Raw genomic sequence first — 20256 nt, forward strand, 5'->3', positions numbered from 1 at the left:
GCCCCTTGGGCTGCACGAGGGCTCCCTGCTGACAGTCGCCCATTCGAGTCCTCACTGGTAATGTGGCAGAGTCGCCTTCTGTCTGAGGATCTCCAAGTAACAGAGTAAAGTATCCGCAGCCTGGCTTCCTTGGCCTGAGACTGGTGTGATCTCCCGAGGCCTGGCTTTCAGGAGATTCTTCTGGCGGGTGTGATGCTCGGCTGCTGCTGACTCAAATCCTTGTTGATTGTGAACCAGAGACCCCACATGTTCATTTCTCATATAGGCCTGCACATTATGCAGCCTGTTTTAAGCATCGGTGTTGCTGACGTGGGGCTGGAGATTTTTTGTTTTCATGAGTAGAACTGCCCCTTGGGACCTGTGGCAGGTGAGGGCACTGGGTCCCCAGCCAGGGGCTGGGAATGGGAGAGAGTGGGAATGGCTGAACACTCACTTGGCATTGCTCTGGAAACATCCTCGAGTATTCATGAGACAGCAGAGTCATCTTCATATATAATAAAATGAGTATTTTGTGTGCTTAATGAGACCACTGGAGTGTCTCTTCCAATTACCTTTTTGGAGAGAAAGAATGGAACATGCTGGCATGAATGAATAGCAACTGAGTGTTCATTTAAAAGGTCAAGTATATTTGTTCCTTCCACTTGGTATGCTTGTCTCATTGTTCTGACTCCTCCTGCCTTAGTCAGACACTTGTTTCCAAGTCTTGTGTGGCGAACCCAGGATTTGATGGGGCCAGTACACTGTGCATTTATTTGGGTTAATGGATCTTTTACAAAGTTTTCTTTTCAAAGAGATTTTTGCAGAGCAACAGAGGATGGAGTTTCTATGAGATGCCATTGGGGAACATTCAGAAAAGCCTTTGCTGGATAAAAGGCGTTCTAAGATTGTGAATTCAAATAAGTGACTCAGAGCTTGCCTGGGGAGTGATTGTCTTGAAACAGTTGTGACAAAATCTTATACAGATGCGAAGAAGATGTCTGGAAGCCTGTAGCCATCCTTCACTTTGGATGACTGCTGAAGACTGCAAATATTTGTGCAGAAGTTACAAGATGCCAATAACGAGGTGGACTTACTGTGGAAGCGTAATTCCAGTGTAGACAAGGATGGCAGAGCAGAGCCCCTTGATTAACTTCATATGTATCGATATTTCTCCTTTGTTTTGACTTCCTAGACTATTTAAATGCAGTCTTGTCACAACAAAATATAAAAGAGGCTGCTATAACATTGATTTTTTAAAAAAAAATCTGTCTCTGAAGGATAGTGTGTTTTCTGTTTTGTGTATGTGTGTGTGTTTCTGTTCCTGAGCTGATTGTCAGGAAGGCAGAAATGTTAAAATTATAACACAAATAATTATGTTAAATTGTTGAGCATAAGTTATCCAGGGAAATAGAGTTTGATTGTAAGCATAAATCAATGTTATGCACCACACAATGGCCCCCATTAGAGTTTGCTGGGGGGACTTGTTTCCGGCAGAGGTGAGTGCAGTACAGTTTGAAAACTGAAGCTCTGGCATCTGAGGACTTCATGGGAGCCTGGACTCATTGATTCCCTGGGGAAGCGACCACCTACCACCCACCAGTGAGGAGGGTGCTTTGCGTTGGAAGAAATGCACGTGTCACACTCTGGTCTGAGACTAGTGTGTTTTCACATCAGCAGGTCTGTAGGTGCACTGATTTAGCCTCTTCCTTTAGAGGGGCCTTTAACACCGACACATCCAAGTCAGAACCCAAATTGGCTGTAAACTTCCAGCTTATTCTTGTCCCACTAAATATACCTCATTACAACTTGACTATTACCTACCCATCTTTAAACAGGAAGAACCAATTTTGTCTGTAACGAGATCATCTCTAAACCAGAAGGTTAGTTTTTGTGTTTTGTATTTGGATTTGGGGGCAGTGTTGGAAAGGAGGGGTACTCACATTTCAGTATAGATGTGTCTAATTTGGGTATTTTCAGTCCTCAAAACAAAAGAACAGTGCTTCTCTTAGGAAGCCCGATCGGAGAAACTAGAACATTGTTTTTCTTGCCCAGATCTCCCCCTTGTGCTGCTGTGCCCTTCTCTCTGTGGACGGACAGCATCATGGCTGCATCTGATGGAAAGCTGCAGCCTGCGGAGACCTGCTTTGCCATTCTTTTCTCCCTTGTTTCATGGTCGAACTTTCTTTCTATTTTGGTTCCGAGGGCCTGCCAGCTGGGCTGCAGGGAGGAAAAGAGGTAGAGACCAAAGTAATGACAGTGAAGAAGGAGCATCTTCTATTTTATTTAGCTGTGCCAAAAGGACTTTAAAATAGCACCGTGATAAAAGTGCTGAGGTGAAGCCGACCACCAGCTGCTGACAGAGATGTCGGCCCAGCCCTCTCCTTCTGGGATGGCTGCACGCCCTGGGACTCAGAGGCCAGAGCCTGGGGCTGGGGGTGGGACCTGGGGCCAGACTGCTTTGGTCTGAATCCTGGTGCTGGTTCTTACTAGCTGTGTGACCTTTGGCAAAGTATTTGACCTCTTCCTGCTTTAGTCTTCTCATCAGTAAAATGGGGAAATAGCAGTACCCACCCCAAAGGTCTGCTAGGTGAGATAATGTACAGCAAACGGTCAGAAGAGGATGTGGCACATTAAAGAAACAGTATGAGTCTATGTAGTTATTTACCTACATCTGGACAGTGCTGATTGTGTCAACTAGTCTTGACAGCATTCAGGACATAATTTTAAGTGTACATCTACATTCATTTCTACCCTTTGATTTAGAAAGCAGAGTTTCAGTATTCATTCCGTATTTTCTTAAAATTGCTTTTATTTCTCCATTCACACACTGGGGTAGGTGTTTTGGTCAAATTGCTGGGAACTCTACAGTATTCTCCAAAGTGAATGGGAATGTTGAGATGTCCCCAAGAGAAAACACACCATGCAAGTCTCTGGGACCACTCAGTTTGGAGTTAAACTGACCCCAAAGCAATCCAGGTTAAAATCGGTGTTTTAAAATGATTTTAGAAAATGAATCTGCAAATAATAAATCAAATAATAAATCAAAGGTAGAATAGCTGCAAAATACAAACCTATCATTTGCAGGTAATATGATCATAATTGAAGAAAAACTAACAGAATTAAACCATTATAACTAAAAATAAAGGTCAGTCAAGTTTTCAGACACAGGATGAACTTTAAAAGATCAAATGCATTTATGAAAACTCTTAGTAACTAACTAGAAAAAAGGTAAAATACATAGTAATTAGCAAAGAATATACTATATATTTTTGGAGAAATGCAAAAATCTATTCATGGATAGAGAGATATAATCCAAACATATGGTGAATCATTTCATGCTGTTAATTATCACCATATGATAATTTATTTCAACAAATATGGCAATATTCCCAAATTGATCTATACATTAAATATTTTTTTCAATCAGTGTTTGCTGGATTGTAAAAAAACTCAATAAACTTATTTTAAAATTTATATAAAATATTTTTAAAAAGCACATGTATAGCTAAGTCAGCTTTGTAAAAGAAAAGTATTGGTCTCTCATGTAGTAACATGTGCCATAATGCCATGTAATTAAAGTATGTGGGCACTTGTATGAGAATAGGCAAGGCAATGGGGCAAAACCAAGATCCCCCAAATAGACCCAGATTCATTTAACATGTTTTATAGGTGGTACTGAAAAGCAGCTAGGAAGGACTGTCTCTTGGACTAATGTGGTGGGGAAAACGGGCCTCCTAAATGGGGAAAATGTAAAACATTAAACTGGATTCCTAGCCGAAACTATCAGTGGACTTCAGGTTACCTAAAAGCCTGTATGAGAAAGGCAAAGCACTCAAGTCAATAGAAAGTAACATTAGAGAAATCTTTGTGACCCGGGGCTGGGAAGTACTTTTAAAAACACCAGAAATATATAAAATACATACAAGTACACAAAGGCAAAAGTGGATTAAAGATTTCTGTTCAGCAAAGGAGCGGACAGACACACTTGGCAGCAACAGACTGAGAGGTGACGCACGCACACGTGCCAGCGAACCTGCTAGAGGTTAATACCCAGCAACACTCGCACCTCACTGAGAGAGTATCAGACCTCCAACAGAAAAGTAAGGTACGAACGGGGTGAAAGGAAAGTGAGGCCAAACAAACAGACGAAGAGAGGCTGTAAATCATGTGAAATGGAAGAAGTGAAAACTAAACTTTTCGTGTCGCTGTCAGTAGAGCGCCGAGTAGGATGAGTGTGGGGATGGGGTGCAGGAACGCTCGTGGAGGGCGCACAGGCTGAGGCTCTGTTTGGAACAGCGATCTGGCAGCACTTGCTTAAATTAAATATACATATCCCCTGAAGCCAAGCCGTTCCCTCCTGGGTGTACATCTCAGAAAAGTTTTTCCAGGCCAATCTGAGCACATGTACAAGGGCGCTCATTATAGTATCATTCATGGTAGAGGAGGGAGGCAAACTGAGTGTATGTTACCCCAGGAATAGATGCGTAAAGCATTATGGAATCATATTGTGAATGACAGTGACCCATTTAGACATAACAGAAAGGCTCTACCCAGTACAGTATGGCTGAATCTTAACACTACAGTACTCAGTCCTGGCTGGTGTGGCTCAGTGGATTGAGCGTCCTCCTGCCAACTGAAAGGTCACTGGTTTGCGGTAATTCCCAGTCAGGGCACATACCTGGGTTGAGGGCCGGGTTCCCAGTGGGGGCCACGTGGGAGGCGATCACACACTGATGTTTCTCTCCCTCTCTTTCTCCCTCCCTTTCCCTCTTGCTAAAAATAAATAAATAAATAAAACCTTAAACATATATTTAAAAAAAAACTACAGTATTCAATGTAGAAAAAAAGCCAAATGAGGTCTATAGCATTATACAACATATGTCAAGTAAAATAAATGTATAAATAGTAAATAGCATATATATATGAGTATATATATATGTGTGTAAACCTCTCTCCTTTTGTTTATCATCTATATGTCTCAACGATATTCAAATGGTTGCCTGTGGGAGAGAGAAAAATAGGAGCAAAGATTAACATACAAAGGGATTGTGTATGACCCAGTGGTATAGTGTATACATAAGTAAGGCATATGATTAACTCAGTTCTGGGCACCTGGGATCAACACACACACACATGAACTAGGAATTAATAATCAAGAAGTTTAGGAACTAGCCTCACTAAGTCCCCATTAAGGACCATTCAGCAAAAGTGCTTTAGCTCTGGCTGGTGTGGTCCAGTGGGTTGAGAATCAGCCACTGGAAAGATTGCTGGTTTGATTCCCAGTCAGGACACATCCTGGGTTGTGGTCCAGATCCCCAGTAGGGGGTGTGCAAGAGGCAACCCGTTGATGTTTCTCTCACACATTAATGTTCCTCTCCCTCTTTCTCTCCCTCCCTCCCCTCTCTCTAAAAATAAATAAATAAAATCTTTTAAAAAAGACTACTTTATGTGCAACAAGCAGCAAGCCTCTGTTAAAGATTCACTGGCTTTTGCAAGCATAGACTTTGATTTCTCTTGCACTGAGGTTGATGCAACTTTATTTTTGGCATAGAGCCACTTTTCTGCAAGTGGAATATCCAAGACATTCTCCTCTACCATCAGTATTTGGGAATTTCACTTAGCTTCATTATGATAAAGCTTCACCCAAACTGAGAGCATAATAAGCAACTTCTGTTGCATTTTCTGTATTCATATATCTAAGGAAAGGTGAGCTGTTTCCAAAATTTATGCAGATGCTAGAATACTAAGATAAAATATAGTGGGAAAAACAACTCGCATGCCTCAGATGCTAACAACAACAGCAGGGTTTCAAAGACTGTTTCCAGATTTTCAGAAAGTCTTTAACTCCATCAAGGAGTAAATCAATTTGCAGGTGCTACTGACAGCTATTTAAGGGGGAGGATGGGACATGCTGATCAGGAAGAACAAATTAAAAGAAACAGTAGATTAACCCTTTGTGCACATATCATTTAACCTATTTTCACAGACTTTTAAGGTTTTTATCATACGTTCCAGGAATGTAATTAATAGAGGTCACTAGATTTCAAATCAAATTTTACCTATTAAAAAACCCTAACCTGGAAGGGATTATAATGTACAAATTGCCAGATATAGGAACAGGCACAAGGATGTAAAGTTCAGCACAGGGTTAGAGTTGATAATGTTGTAGTAACTGTGTGTGGTGGGAGATGGGCACTAGACTTATTGGGGCAGTCACTTCATGAGGTACATAAATGTCTAATCGCTACATTGTACACCTGAAATACTATAATATTGTATGTCTACTCTAATTTAGAAAAATTAAAAAAGAAAGAAAAAAAACTTGACCAAAAAAGGAGGCAGAAACCAGAAAGGGAATAAATCACTCTCCAGTCTGAGATGCATTAAAACTTTCTGGAATCTAGAATATTCTACCTGCATTAGGAAACACTGTATATTTATTGTGTCCTCTATGGAACTCATACTAACAAGCATTAAATAATTATTTATATGAATTAAAATAAAAGGTTAATTGAGCTCAAAAGGTGAATGGACTTTCATATTAGCAGAGTTTTTCTTAAAAGTGTTTTCTATGCCAGTGTTTTGTACCTGTGATTTTTATAATTTTGTAATTGATACATTCATCCTGAGATCTATTCTTTCACTCGTCAAATAGCAAATGCCAGTCATAGGCCAGGATGGCCGGAGGTTGGTGTTACGCTCATGGCCTGCTTGTCCATGACAGGGTCTATGTCCAAACTCATTTCTCCAATCAGAAATAGGACACACATGGACCTCTGGTTGAAAGGAAGCTACAGATGGTCAGTTGGCCCCCAGTTCCAGTTCCAGTTGGGACATTGTTCACTTTCCTCCTCAAGACTTTTTAGGGAGGTCTTTCCCCTCAATACTCATATCTCTGTCACAAGTTCTTGACTCAATATTTAAGAACATAGGTGCTGTCATGATATTTCTTACTCTTTGTGAGAAAATGTAGTACTTTATTATTGCTTCTCAGCATCAGAATAAAGGGAGTGAATGTGATGTTTACTCAGTGCCAGGCACTGTTCTAAGAATGTTCCATGGTTTATTCATGTTGGCCTTACCACATTCCTCTGAGGAGATGGAAAGACACCCAGCTCCCAGCTCTCAGATGCTAAACAAGTCAAAAACTGCTTCCAAATTTTCAGAAAATCTTTAACTTCATCAAAGGATAAATCAATTTGCAAGTAATGTCGACAGCATTTATTATGACCATTTACAGATGAGAAAACTGAAGCCTAGAGAGGTTAAGTAACATGTTCAAGGCTGCATGGCCAGCAAGGAGAGAAGACATGAATCCTGTCATGAGACCTGACTCAAATAGTTTTCAAATCAGTTGCCATTCCTGTAGACTTGACCTGGTCTAAGAGGTCAAGAGGTAGAGTGGTATTCCATTCAGGCAAGACCCTGTTATCTATGGAAAAACAAGCCTGTTCCCACTCTTGGTCTCTCTCCTTGTGGTCTGAGATGATGTCACTGAAGATTCCAGTGAGGATCCATTGCTCCAGCAAATGAATGAACCACAGAGTCTCCTGAAACCAGGATGTCTATATTTGGTGGGAGAGGAAGGGGGTGAATTGGGGAAGGAATAAGGGTGGGGATGGAGAACAGACAGATCAACACTGATGAAGTCACTAAAAAGGGAAGTGTCGGGAGCCATTAACAAAAAGTCACAGGGGAAATGCCAGTGCTAATTGGAATAATTTGGCTAATGAATGTGTGACAGAGTGAGCTGTCTTAGCAGGGGAGGAGTGCCACTGACTCTTCACTTTTTCTTGTCTGTCTTAGTGAAAGAACTTTGCTCCCCAGTTTCGTCCAGTGCTTGTCCTGGTCAAGGGGGTTTTATAAAGGGCAAACACTTTGCTTCTGAATCTTCTAAAGACAGGTTGTTTTTGTTTTAAACTCTAGTTTGTAGCAGGCAGAATTGGCAATATCTTATTGGGGCAGATGTGGGTGGAGAGCGGTAGCTGACAGAGTTATTTCTTATTTTTCTTCTATTTTCTTAAGCGAAGGGTTTCTTGTATGTAGAATAGCTCTCATAAACTAACATTTTGATGAAATTAGAGGCATACATATTAATGCCACTTGTTTTTCCAAATTTCCCAGAGAATGGTCTTAAAGTATATGTTGTAGGTTCTGTCAAACTCGCATGTCAGACAGGGTCTGCTTGAGAGCTGAATGTATTTGAATTTATTACACGAATAGCCCCTTGCTCCCCTGTCCCCACTGCATGTACCCTGCAGCATGGCTTAGAGTCTGCTAAGTCGTGGCTGGTGTGACTCTGTCAGGAATCCTGCCTATGCCTTTGGCTCGTGATTGCTGATTGAAGAATGTGGCATATGTCCTCTATATATAGAAAGGCACATATCCACACACAGCTCTGTAGCTGCAGATAGACACACCGACGCTCCCACACATGGGTCTGTGCAAGATTTTTTTCTTGACTCTTTCCTTCAACCCAATGATTTCCTAACGATCTGTTACCCATCTAAGACAGATTGCTTTTCATGGTTCAGCGGACCCAGCACAGACATTCATTTTAATCAATAGAGCAGTCACAAGAGAGAATAGATGTACTTGTTTTTTTTCTTTTTTACATTTAATTGAAAATTTTCAAGTAATTACCAGCTTGTGTAGATCTTCAAGATTAGGGAGCAGTAGTAGGTAAGCAGAACAAGTAAGTGAAAAGCCATCAGCCAGCAGAAAGTGGGTCTGCAGAGAGGATGGACTCGAGTGAAGTGACTCTGACTGTTCCTATGCGACAGCCTGGCTCCCCTCTCTCCCACAACCACCAGCCACATACACGTGTCAGGAATGTCTCTATTAACCCGTCTCCTTCACCCTTGCTGCTAACACCGTAGTGCAAGTCTTATCTTCTCTCTCAGTGCTCCTGCACAACTGGGCAATCCGTTCTTTAAACTGCTCACTGAATTCGCTTTCTAAGGAAAAATCTAACCTTGACTCTCCATTGCCCATTGGTCTTGAGTGTGTTACTTAAATACTCTGGGCTCCAATTTTCTTACTGACAAAATGTGCCTACTAAGTTGAGAGAGATGCTTTAGCAGAGAAGTCACAGTTCCTCACCTTGTGCCTGTAACTTTCTTTCCATGTGCTACTGGATTGACTCGTCTCTGAACACACTATACCTTTTCACACAAATCTATCTCTCGCCGGCAAACTTGTACCCTTCCTTCAAGACTTGGGCAAAATGTCCCCTCAACCATAAAGTCATAATTTTTTAGGGATTGAGCATCTCTCCATTTTGAGCTCCCCTGAAGATTTGTTAGTCACTGCCTGATAACCACACTGGCTATTGGGAGCATTGGCCGATGATCATGTAAGCAGGCTTTGGACTCCATGAGGGCAAAGGCAGGCCTCATCTTTTTGTCCACTGTTACCTAGCATAACGCCCAGCACAGAGTTGAGTCAACAGTGTGAGTGAGCAAGCATATAACCTGGAAAGAGTCTCATTCATATAGCAATGTCTGGAAACTGGTCTTTATGTCAAATTTTCTGCCAGGAAAATTAGAGGAAAGTTTTCTATTCAAAGTTTCTCTGTGGGTTGGTGTTGGGTCAGAATCTAAGACCCTTCCAGGGTTCCTAGATCATTGCAGGCAAATTATTAAAGAAGAAAACCATTTTGGGGGGGGTGACCTAGTTTGATTTTGAAACATTTCTGTATTTTTCTGGATGCACTTCAAATGTGTAGATTATTTTCAGCCACAGTTATTTTCAAACACAGACTATCCATGTATTTTCTTAATAGAAATATAATTTTATGAGTTATAGATTATCACTCTCCTTTTATGGTGGAGTTACCGAGGCTTTGGAGGAGTATCACTAGGGAAACTGGTAAGAATTCCTGCTACCCAGGCCAATTACATCAGGATACTGAGGGTAGGCTCAGACCGGTTTTTCCAAAGCTCCCCACACAACTCCAATTTGCAGCCAAGTTGAGAACCCTGCACTAGCCATAAAAAATTTAGATTCTATACCCATGGTGACTTAAAGGTGGTGGAAACAAGGCCAGAATCCGAGTCTCTGACATGTACTAGGACTCTTCAGTTGTGCTATTGTCTCTTCAATATAACCCCAGAGCAAGTAATGCATCAACTTAGTACAGGCATCAATTTCCAGGCCAGAGAGGTACCTTCTGGTCTCTCTTTCCTCCCATGTAGACTAGATATGCTAATATTCTTTCTTTGCATAGGTTCCATATGAATCCAGCTGAGTCTCTCACATGCCAATTAGATGGACTCCTATAGAACCTTTTAAAGAGAATATTAGAAACTATAAAATTAGAGCAACTTAAGTCACAGAGGGTAATAGAGATTATAAAATTAAGAAATAATAATTTCTGCTATGAAAATAGATCTCTTAGAGTAGGTAGGACTTGGAAGTCTTGGTGAGACACTTGGGAGTTTGAGGTCCATGTATGCAGCATTCTCCTCCACAGCAGCATCTGGAGCTGGGACCTTGGAGCATTGGGTATTTAGACCTAACCTCTAAGCCTCAACTTTGGGCAGGTGGCATTAGGCTGAAGCAACCCATGTCTTTGTAGTGAGTTGTTCTGGTCAGCTTTTTGCCTCAGAGCATATGGTAATTTTCCTATCTCCTACTCCAGAAAAAAAAGAGTCCAAATGCAGACTGAGTATTCTGCAGGCAAAATCATACTTAGAGTGTCTCAGGTTATCAGAGTAAGTGGTAGTTGTCTGATTATAAAGTGGAAAGATATTATTCAGACATGGATATATCTGTAATCAGCAGTGATGAAAAAGGAGGCATACAGGAAGTGAATGGTAATTAAAGGGGATTAGGGACTTTTTTCTTGGGTGTAGTGAGTCTGCCACATGCCTAGAGAATGACCCATTGCCTTTCCAGGGTCCCATCAGCACTGCACTTCTCAAATAGCTTGGGAATATGGATGCAAACACTCTAATTTTGGAAGGAATCAAACAGAAGCATTCATGAAAGAATCTAATAAAACAAGTTTGGTTTCAGAAGATTATTAGGCCACAGCCTGCCTACCATGTGCAGGGGACTTACCTGAGAAGTCTGAGGCTGAAAGGATTTTGAGATGAATAATTTTACTTTGAAGGGAAAGAAGGGAAGCAGCTTTATCTGGTTGTGGGACCATAAGTTCTGGAGCATGGAGACCTGGTCCTAGTCTCATCTGCCAGCTGACTGATGTGCATTGTCATCTTTTTGTTGTTAGGCTTATATAACTCTTAGCTGCTGAACAGACAATATTAATAATCAAGTAAGCAAACGTTATCTGGCTTTTTTGAATGCTGATACCTAAAATTTACCATGGAAACATGATTGATAGCTTGTAAAACAACTCAGCATTCCTGCCCTCAGACTGGTGACTGTGGTCGGAGAGTTTTGGGGGTCCCTGAGAGAGCACATGGCCACTGTCTAGACAACTGATGCATGCTCTCACAGAATGCTGCCACNATAACTCTTAGCTGCTGAACAGACAATATTAATAATCAAGTAAGCAAATGTTATCTGGCTTTTTTGAATACTGATACCTAAAATTTACCATGGAAACATGATTGATAGCTTGTAAAACAACTCAGCATTCCTGCCCTCAGACTGGTGACTGTGGTCGGAGAGTTTTGGGGGTCCCTGAGAGAGCACATGGCCACTGTCTAGACAACTGATGCATGCTCTCACAGAATGCTGCCACAAATGCTCAAGCAAATGCAAGGTCTCCTGTTTTTGTGACAGCATATAAACTTGACCTCATGAACTGAGGATATGTACAGACCTTCCCTCTAATTATGATCACTTCCTTTCACTGGGAGCAAAGCCGTGATAACCTTGTTTCATATGCAAATTGCAGGAGGTGTGCCACCTGTCCCTGTGGTTTCCCTTGACTTGGAGAATCAGTCACAGGCCCAAGGCTGTCTGGAGGGGAACATTCACAAGCCTTCCTTGTCCCTTTAAATGGATGTTTAATAAGTTTGGAAATGGCAATGCTTCCAACATTAAAGAATAAATTAGAGCCTGTTTCCTTGGATAAATATGAAACTTTAAAATAGTCCAAGAAGACCCCTACAATCCATACTAAATGAGATTTGATTTCTCTTTAAGCTGTTTTTAATAGCTGGAATTACAGAACATCGCTGTTTACCACCTAATAGGTTTGTGAGCAGGCAGCTTGCTTTGTGCTCAGGGTGATGCCATTTGCACCTGTATTCAGGCAGCAAGCCCTCAAACCTGCAGTCTCCTAGGAAAGCTGAAGCTGAGCGCACTGCTTGCACATGGTGCCGTTCCTGCCTGCTGCTCCTGTCTCCCTCTTTCTAATCCCTGTCATGTCTTTGCACCTGTCTCTGCCTCTTTCCCTTGTTTCTCAGTATGTTTAAATTGTCTTATTATTATTATTATTTTCTTTGACCAAGGAATTTTACCCAAATGTTATCTTTAGTTGGTTGTGTTTTGGAACCAGGAGATGGAAGAAACAAAGAGCCCTTGTGTTTAATTAAGAGAAATATAAGACCCAGCTGACTGAATTTTGCTTGGCCCAGGAATCCAGGTCTTGGGCATACCTTTTGTTCTGTGAGGAAGTGGCAGCTGGGCGTTTGGGTGGAATATGAAGAGCCAACCTGCCTTTAAAACTGAATTTTCCACCAGATATATTAATGGTGATTTGTTTCAATGATTAGTATAAATAATAATTAGTATTTGTACTATTTTTGAGCACTAACAACATGCAAGACCAGAATTTTGTGTACATCTGTCATTTGCAATCTCAGCTGCTTTGAGTTATGGATGCAACTATTCCCATTTCCCAGATAGTGAGCCTGGATTACTTTGCTGGCCTGAGCCTTGGGCAGAGCTGGTGAAATGGCTGAACAGGACTTGAACGGAGCACCCCCTGACTCCATACATAGGCAATGTCTGTGAGGCTGCTGGCAGGGGCTGGCTGTGCTTGGCATCCTCCTGAACACACTGCACCTGTGAAACCATCCAACCTTCACACCCTCCCTGTGCAGGAGAGACCAGCACTATACTGCACTTTACAGCTGGAGAAACTGAGGCACAAGGAGTTCTTTACCTTGCCTGAGTCACGTGGTCTAGTCAAGATGTGGGGGTGCAGGGGCTTTGGGACCAGGCTGTCTGCTCCCAGAGTCTATGCCCCTAAAAGGCTATGCCTTACCCCCTCCATTTCTCTTAGTTCTAGAGAGAGTAGCTACAGCTGTGTGAATTCACTCAACAAACATGTATTAAGCACCTACAAGATTTTAGTCTTTTAAACACTCACCTCTGTATAGAGAAACAACTAGCAACACCATGTTTGGGCTGGATGGCTGCCCACAACCCTTTTCTGAACATCTTTAAGCTTTGATTTCAACATTCCTGTCTTTCAATGAAATCTGCCAAGAGTGAGGTGTCCTTTTAAGTGGCTGACCACTGCCACACTCAGATGCGTTGTTCTGGGCCTCACACCCTTCTGAGCATTGCCCTGGTCCCTGTGCTAGAGAGCAGGGCCACAGGTAAATAGGGTGGCTGAATGAGGGAAAGAGCCCTGAAAACCAGCAAATCCTTCCTTCCTTCATCCATCTACTCTTGCAGATCTCCATCTGTCCTTCCATTTTCCCCTCCATCCATCCAACAAAATGAACTGACTATTCTGTGTCTATATTAGAGGTAGGTACTTGATACAAAAGGTCAACCAAATTCTCTTTTTTGAAGAAGAAAAAGAAGTAGTTGTTAGAAAAGCCTTTATAAAATACATAATCTGGCATCTTCTAGAAAAGGGAGATGGCAAAGAGATTCATTAATATTTATAAATTCTCTGTGACACAGAGAGGTGGTCGGTCTTTTGATTCTTTATTGATTTAGTTTTTCTGACCTCACTCATCACATCCATCAAGCCATTTTTCCTGTTTCCCTTACTCACCTTGTCAAATTCTTCTTCTTATTCCCAGTGTGTCATGGGAACATGAGAAATAAGACACTGAAAACTGTGTAAAAGCAGATTAATAAATCATTTTAAAGTATTAAAATTGATATTAGTTTTTTGCAACATTTTATCATTTATAATTTATTAAGCATGTTATTTGTCACCTGGTTAAGTAAGAACAGCCAATATTTCTTTGGAGGATCTGATTTCTCAGTGTCTTTAATCCATGTAAGATGGAAGTGACAGAACCTCCCCTGCAGAGAGTGGAAGGAGGCCAGCCTAGAGATCAATGGCAGCTGACCTTGGCTTTCTTAGTTTGTTGGTAGATTTCGAAGACAGTCTGAAGCCTCCTGCATATCTAGGATGGGCAGTCATGAAAAGTGTACATGCTTTCCATCTCTCATGTGTCTCCCTCCCCAGGGGGCAAAAAGGGGATGGGTAAATCACATTCCCACCATCTCAGACTCTCCTGTGCTGGCCTTCACTCACCAAGTGCTTGCCAAGTGCCTACCAAGTACAGGTACAGTGCAGGCGATTGGGATACATCAGTAAACAAATCCAACTGATCTCTGCCCTTGTGAAAACTATCCACCAGGAGGAGGAGATAGATAATAAAAAATAAATAAACACAGTAAATATATACATGTAATAGTAGGTTACCAGATACTAAGTGCTATAGAGTAAAAAAAGTGGGGGTAGGGAGTGGAGAGACAGGCAGAGTATATGGAGTGAGCTAATAGTCCTTGTTGGCAGGCAGCAATGCTATAGAGTGAGTTTCCAGCATTTTCCTGACTGGAGTGGCATTTGGATCCCAAAGGACTATAGCCAAGCACACAGTCCCCATTCACCAACTCTGAGAGGTTGCTGCAGGTCAGGAAAAGTCACCAAGGAGTCTCATGAACTGTGCTCTCTTTCCACCATGAGATCTATGCCGCCACCATGGAGGACTCTGCTAAACTCCCTTCTTCTTCTAGGAGGAAGGGGCAGGCCTAAACTGGAGAGGCAGTGCAGACCATACCTAGATGGGGAAGTGCAGAAGTGCCCCTTCCCTTTCCAAAGGAGGTGGCAGAAAGCCAGGGTTCAGGAACACGATGTCTGCCAGCTGTTGGGTAGCCCGGGAGCCCCAGAGTGAAACTGCTCAGCAGTCCAGTCAGCAAAGGTCTCCATCTGGGCAACTGCAGTGGATCAGCTCTTTCCTCTTCTCATGTGTGCCGTCTTTGGGCAATATCTGGATGGAAATATAAAACCAGGGGTTTCATTCCTAGACATTGTGGAAGAGCTTCTTAAGAGAATGAATACACAAATATCCTCTGAGTCTACCTGGTACTCTAGTCTGGACTCTAGAGTACCAGGACTTCAGACTAGAGTATCAGGACTCTAGTCTGAAGCATCTCAGTGGTTTCAACTAAGAGGTGGGTTATGCTTCTAATGACTGGTCACAGGGCATCCCAGTGGGCAGCACAAAAATCCCATCTTCAGAAGTCACAGTGTCACATAAGGCAGAGCTATGGAGACATGGGGTCGTTAAGAATCAGTGAGTGAAATAAGGAAGGGTTTATAGTTAGCATACAGAAAGTCACAAAATCATATCGTTCATTGTACTTAGTGCAGACTTTGAGAAATTTCTGGCTCCCCTGGTAGGAGTGTGTCGGGTCTACAACTGACACTGACCAAATGCACTATAGTGGGGAAAAAAGTTGAGAATCGTTGACTTAGGAGGAGGGATGGAGTGGAAAGGGCTTACTTTCTCAGAGGCAGCCTGGTGTTTTTCAAATACATCTTTTTGTAAGAATCCTTTGAAGAACTTGATACAAATACTGATTCTTGGGCCTCATGCCCCTGAAATAACCTGTCAGGACCTCTGGGGACAGATGTGGGCATTCTGTCTTTGACCAGCACTCCCATGGTTCCTCTGGGATGGAGCAGGTGGTTCTCTGCAATGCTGCACATCAGAATGAACCCAGGAGCATGTAAGGATTGCTGATGCTCAGGCCTCACCCCTGAGAGTCAGCTGTAATTCGCCTGGGTTGGGGCTGGAGGACAGCTGCTCCTGTTTTGAAACTTGGCAGGCGATTCTCATGTGCACTCAGGGGTGAGGCTTCTGTGCCAGAGAGATGGGGTGGGACCCCTTCTCACTCACTGTATACCCTGGGGTGAGGAACTTCTATGTGCCACCCCTCAGGACATCATGGGATGAAGTGGTGTTGTCCCTGCCCTGTCCTTCACAGGTCCTCTGGAAGAAGTAATGGTGTGGGTGCCCTCCTCCATCTCCACGTGGAGTGGACTTTTAGCTCTGCAGCTCCCTTTGGGCCTGTGTCTGGACCTCTCTGCCCAGCCCCTCCTCCATGCCCATGCTTGTCTGGGTGAGAAACACAAAGGGCACGGGGTGTTTAGGTGGCATGGTGACTGAGCCGGGTTCTGTCTGCTACGGCCAGTCCTGGGTGTCTCCGGTAATGAGGAGGGAATACTCTGGGCAGGAAACGTGCTTTAGTGCTGCCCTGTCCACCCCCACATTATACTGACTTATTACATTGTATTAAATTGAACCATTCCACTTCATTATTTCATATTCGAGGAGATTTATAGATTGTCCTGGTGGCTGAAGAGGCAGTGATTAAAGAAGCAGCGTGCTAATGAATACAGCTCTGCACAAAGCGGGTTTAATTAATGCACAGCCCAGGGGCTGTAAACCACTTGCTGATAACAAACCTGCCCATTGAAGACTTGAACTGACAACTTCCCACAGAATAAGGAATGATGGGTGACATGGGGAACTTACTCAAGTGGCAATTAAAGCTACTAAATGGAGCCTCCCTCCCCACTACCTGCTCACTGTAGCAGATCCCAACACATGTTTAGTTTTTTCTGCAAAAGGGATTCCATGCTCCCTGGTCACCTGCCACCCACTGTCCTCCAACCTCTTCAATCCCAGTGGCTCTGGACTTCCTGGTCATACCTGAACTTTCTGAAAGTTTTGTACCTGTTATCCTTCACAAACCTCCTGTGGTGCAAGACAGTTATTTCCACCCTAAACTTCTTCCAGAGCTCTGGAAATTCAGTTAAATATGACATTCTTTTGATAGGCTGAATATCTTTATTTTTTATTTTTTGCTCTTTCTTTTTCAGTTTTTTGGTGGAGAAACACCTGTTGGCAGCTTGGCTTTGCTGAGTTCCTTGGCTTTGCTTAGCAGCTGCTCAACTGCTAAGCAACTTGACTTTCCTGTTGGAGCCACATGGGAGCGGGCTGGAGTCTGACAGCATCTTGGGAGCAAGTCCTAAATATTCTCTGTCCTTGTCACACTGCTCTGTACCTCAGAGTCTCCCAATAAATGCTGTTTCCTGACAAATTAAGTCCAGAGGGTGACGAGTAACACAATAACCTTTCTCTGTTCTTTTAATGGTTTCCTGCCAGGATTTGATGTCTGGAGACATGAAACATTGTGATAAGGTGGCTTTTCAGTGAGTTGATAGCAGTGATGCTTTCTGCTACGAGACAGAGCATTATTAGTGGTATGATTAATGCTAATAATAGTGATTCTAATAACAAAAGGAATGCAGCCATAATAGATAAAGATCCCAGCCAGCAGAATGATTTGAGGAAAGAAATGATAATGAAGTGGGGTCTCTTGAATTAACTGTTCCATTTAGCAGACACATCAGCAGAACCAAGGCCCAGAAGAAAGAAATCAGAAGGGAGACTGGTGAGAGCACTGAAATAGATGTGGCGATTGGGGAACAGCCAAGTCAACTCAGTTGTAATCTGGGTGCCCCCACTGACACCCATCTTAGGGAAGTCATGCAGCCTGGAAGAGATTTCCTGATGCCTGCCATGTAACCCAGACAGTTTGATTTCAGCAACAAGATAGTATTGCTCCTGGCCTCCTCCCTGCAAGGACTCCAAGGGGCAAGGCCTCTCAAGAGAGCAGAGTTTCTAGTCAGGAGGGGCAAAGCCACTTCCAGCCAGGTAGGTCTGACCTGCAGGTGCAAGGAGCTGGCTTTACTGCTCTCCCCTTTCCCTTGCATTAATGTACTCTTGGTGCACAGTGGCCCTGAACTGCTGCCTGCCCCTCTGGTGCACAGCTAGGGTCTTGGTTGCTTCTTTGTTGCCACAGGTTACCTCAAGGTCTGTGATGTCACTGTGTACCTACCTTATTTTGTTCCCTAAATTTTCTCTTCTGCCTGCAATCGATCATCTTAGCTGTGTTGTATCCCCCTTGCTAAAGTCATGTCCAATCTCCTTTCAGAAACATATTGTTTCCTTCCCTGTATTAGGCAGCTGCAATATTTATATAAAAATTAAAGTTTTAAGAATTCCCAAGAAATAGCTGGGGTGGGTCAGGGAATCAATATTTTAATGTAATATATTAAGAACATATTAATCTCAGAAATAATAATTAGCAGTAAGCATCGCATTTTTCAGCAATTGTACCTTTTCTCTTAAGTGTTCAGGCACTATTCCAATATTATTTAATTGACTTGCTTTTTATTAGCTCCATTTGACCCTTGGAGAAACTGAGGTACCTAGAAGGCATGTGAACAAATAAGGCATACTAGTACAGTACTGGCAAAACAGTATGCAACTCCAAGTAGGAACTCACTAGGGAGCTCTGCTGGCTTGGTGGATTCTGCATTATTTATCTCTGATTTTTGGTAGGTAATTCTGAATACTTTGCTGGGCATTTTATGACCATGATTGAGGAAGTGCCTGAGACTAAGAGATTGGGAAGGGGATGATAAACACAATTTTGTGATTTTTTTAGCATATTTATTCTAGATCCCACCTTCTTCACCTTTACTGGATAGTAGGTCAACTATCAGGTGCATTTTTAAAGTTAAATTGAGAAGGCATGTACGTTGAGAAATAGAATAGAATTCACTTTTTTTTTTTTTTTTTTTTTAAATATTTATTTATCTTTAGAGGGGAAGGGAAGGAGAGAGGAAGAGAAACATCAATGTATGGTTGCTTTTGGTGCATCCCCTGCTGGGAACTGGCCCCTGCCAGGAACTGGCCTGCAACCCAGGCATGTGCCCTGACTGGGAATCGAACCACGATTGTCTGGTTCGCAGCCCGCGCTCAATCCACTGAGCTACACCAGTCAGGGGTTAGAATTCACTTTTAAATGACACAATAAGCTTTCTTTTTAATGGAGGAGAACGCTATGCACAACATGTTTGTTGTTGTGGGCAACTCTGCCTGGTTTCAGAAATTGTAACTCTACCCTCTGTGGCTAAGGATGAGTGAGTGACCTCCAGAGTGCGAGCCACAGGAGACAATGCTTGTCTCTAATAGCAAATGCTGCCTCAGTTTCCTCTCCCTGCCCACATGGTCAGGGAGAGGATGGTCTGTGTTGATGATGGATAAGCATGGTCTGTGTTGATGATGGATAAGTCTCCTCACAGTGAGGAGAAACTTAAGACAGACATGATTACTTGGGAGGCCATGATAGAAGGACTCGGGGGCCTGCGACAAAGAGGGAGCAATGGACCCTTGCCCCCCCAGCTATGTGACATAGCCAAGTCCCCATGTCCTCTGGGAGAAGTGCTTCCTGGCTCTAATCCACTTAAGCCTGAATACCTGATGGGGAGGAGTGCAGGTCCTTGCCTCGCCAGAGCAGATCTGGGGAAAAATCTGGCATCACAAAGAATTCCTCAAAAACCTGTGAAACCTGCTCTGGTAAGAGTGCGTTCATTCATATGTTAAGGGTCCAAGCAGGAAACCCTAAAGTTTCTGCAAAACCCCCTTCCTGACAGACTGACTCAAACTAAGCCCTCAGATTTCTTTGAAATGTTATCTACTGTTTGATCCTTGCTGCCCTGTATTCCTGTGCATTACAATCTAATAAAAAGCCCTGGAGGAAGGGGCTCAAGGCCCTTTTCTTCTGAGGGATTGATTGGCCACTTCTCCTCCCCAAGTAGATCATGTCTTGGCAGTGTTTACTTTTATCTGTGGCGGAGGCAGGGACTTGAGGGCAAAGTCGCCCCACAGTTTGTAAACATCGAAGACTAAGCAATGCAGAAGACAGGAATTTTAGCCTGCAGAACACATAGCACAGGCAGTCAATTTCATGTTAAAGCGAAGGGGCAAGGATTTCTTACCCCAAGTCCTACCTCCAGCAACCTTACCCTGGTTCAAATGTAAAGCAGGGCCTAGCTGGGGAGGAAGACACCAAAGAAACTGAAACCCTGTGTGAGGGCTGATTGGAGATGACTAGTTTTCTTATTTGTCCAGACAGCATTGGCTCCTAAGAGCTGTTGGAAACACGAGGGAAAAAGGTGGAATTGTTTTTGCAGCTTACCACAAGGGCTTCATCAACACCAACCTGGGAAGAGCAAACTCTTGATAATTG

The sequence above is a fragment of the Sturnira hondurensis genome, unplaced genomic scaffold, assembly GCF_014824575.4.
Source record: "Sturnira hondurensis isolate 20B ecotype Veracruz unplaced genomic scaffold, ASM1482457v3 Scaffold0024152, whole genome shotgun sequence".
Taxonomy (NCBI): Eukaryota; Metazoa; Chordata; class Mammalia; order Chiroptera; family Phyllostomidae; genus Sturnira; species Sturnira hondurensis.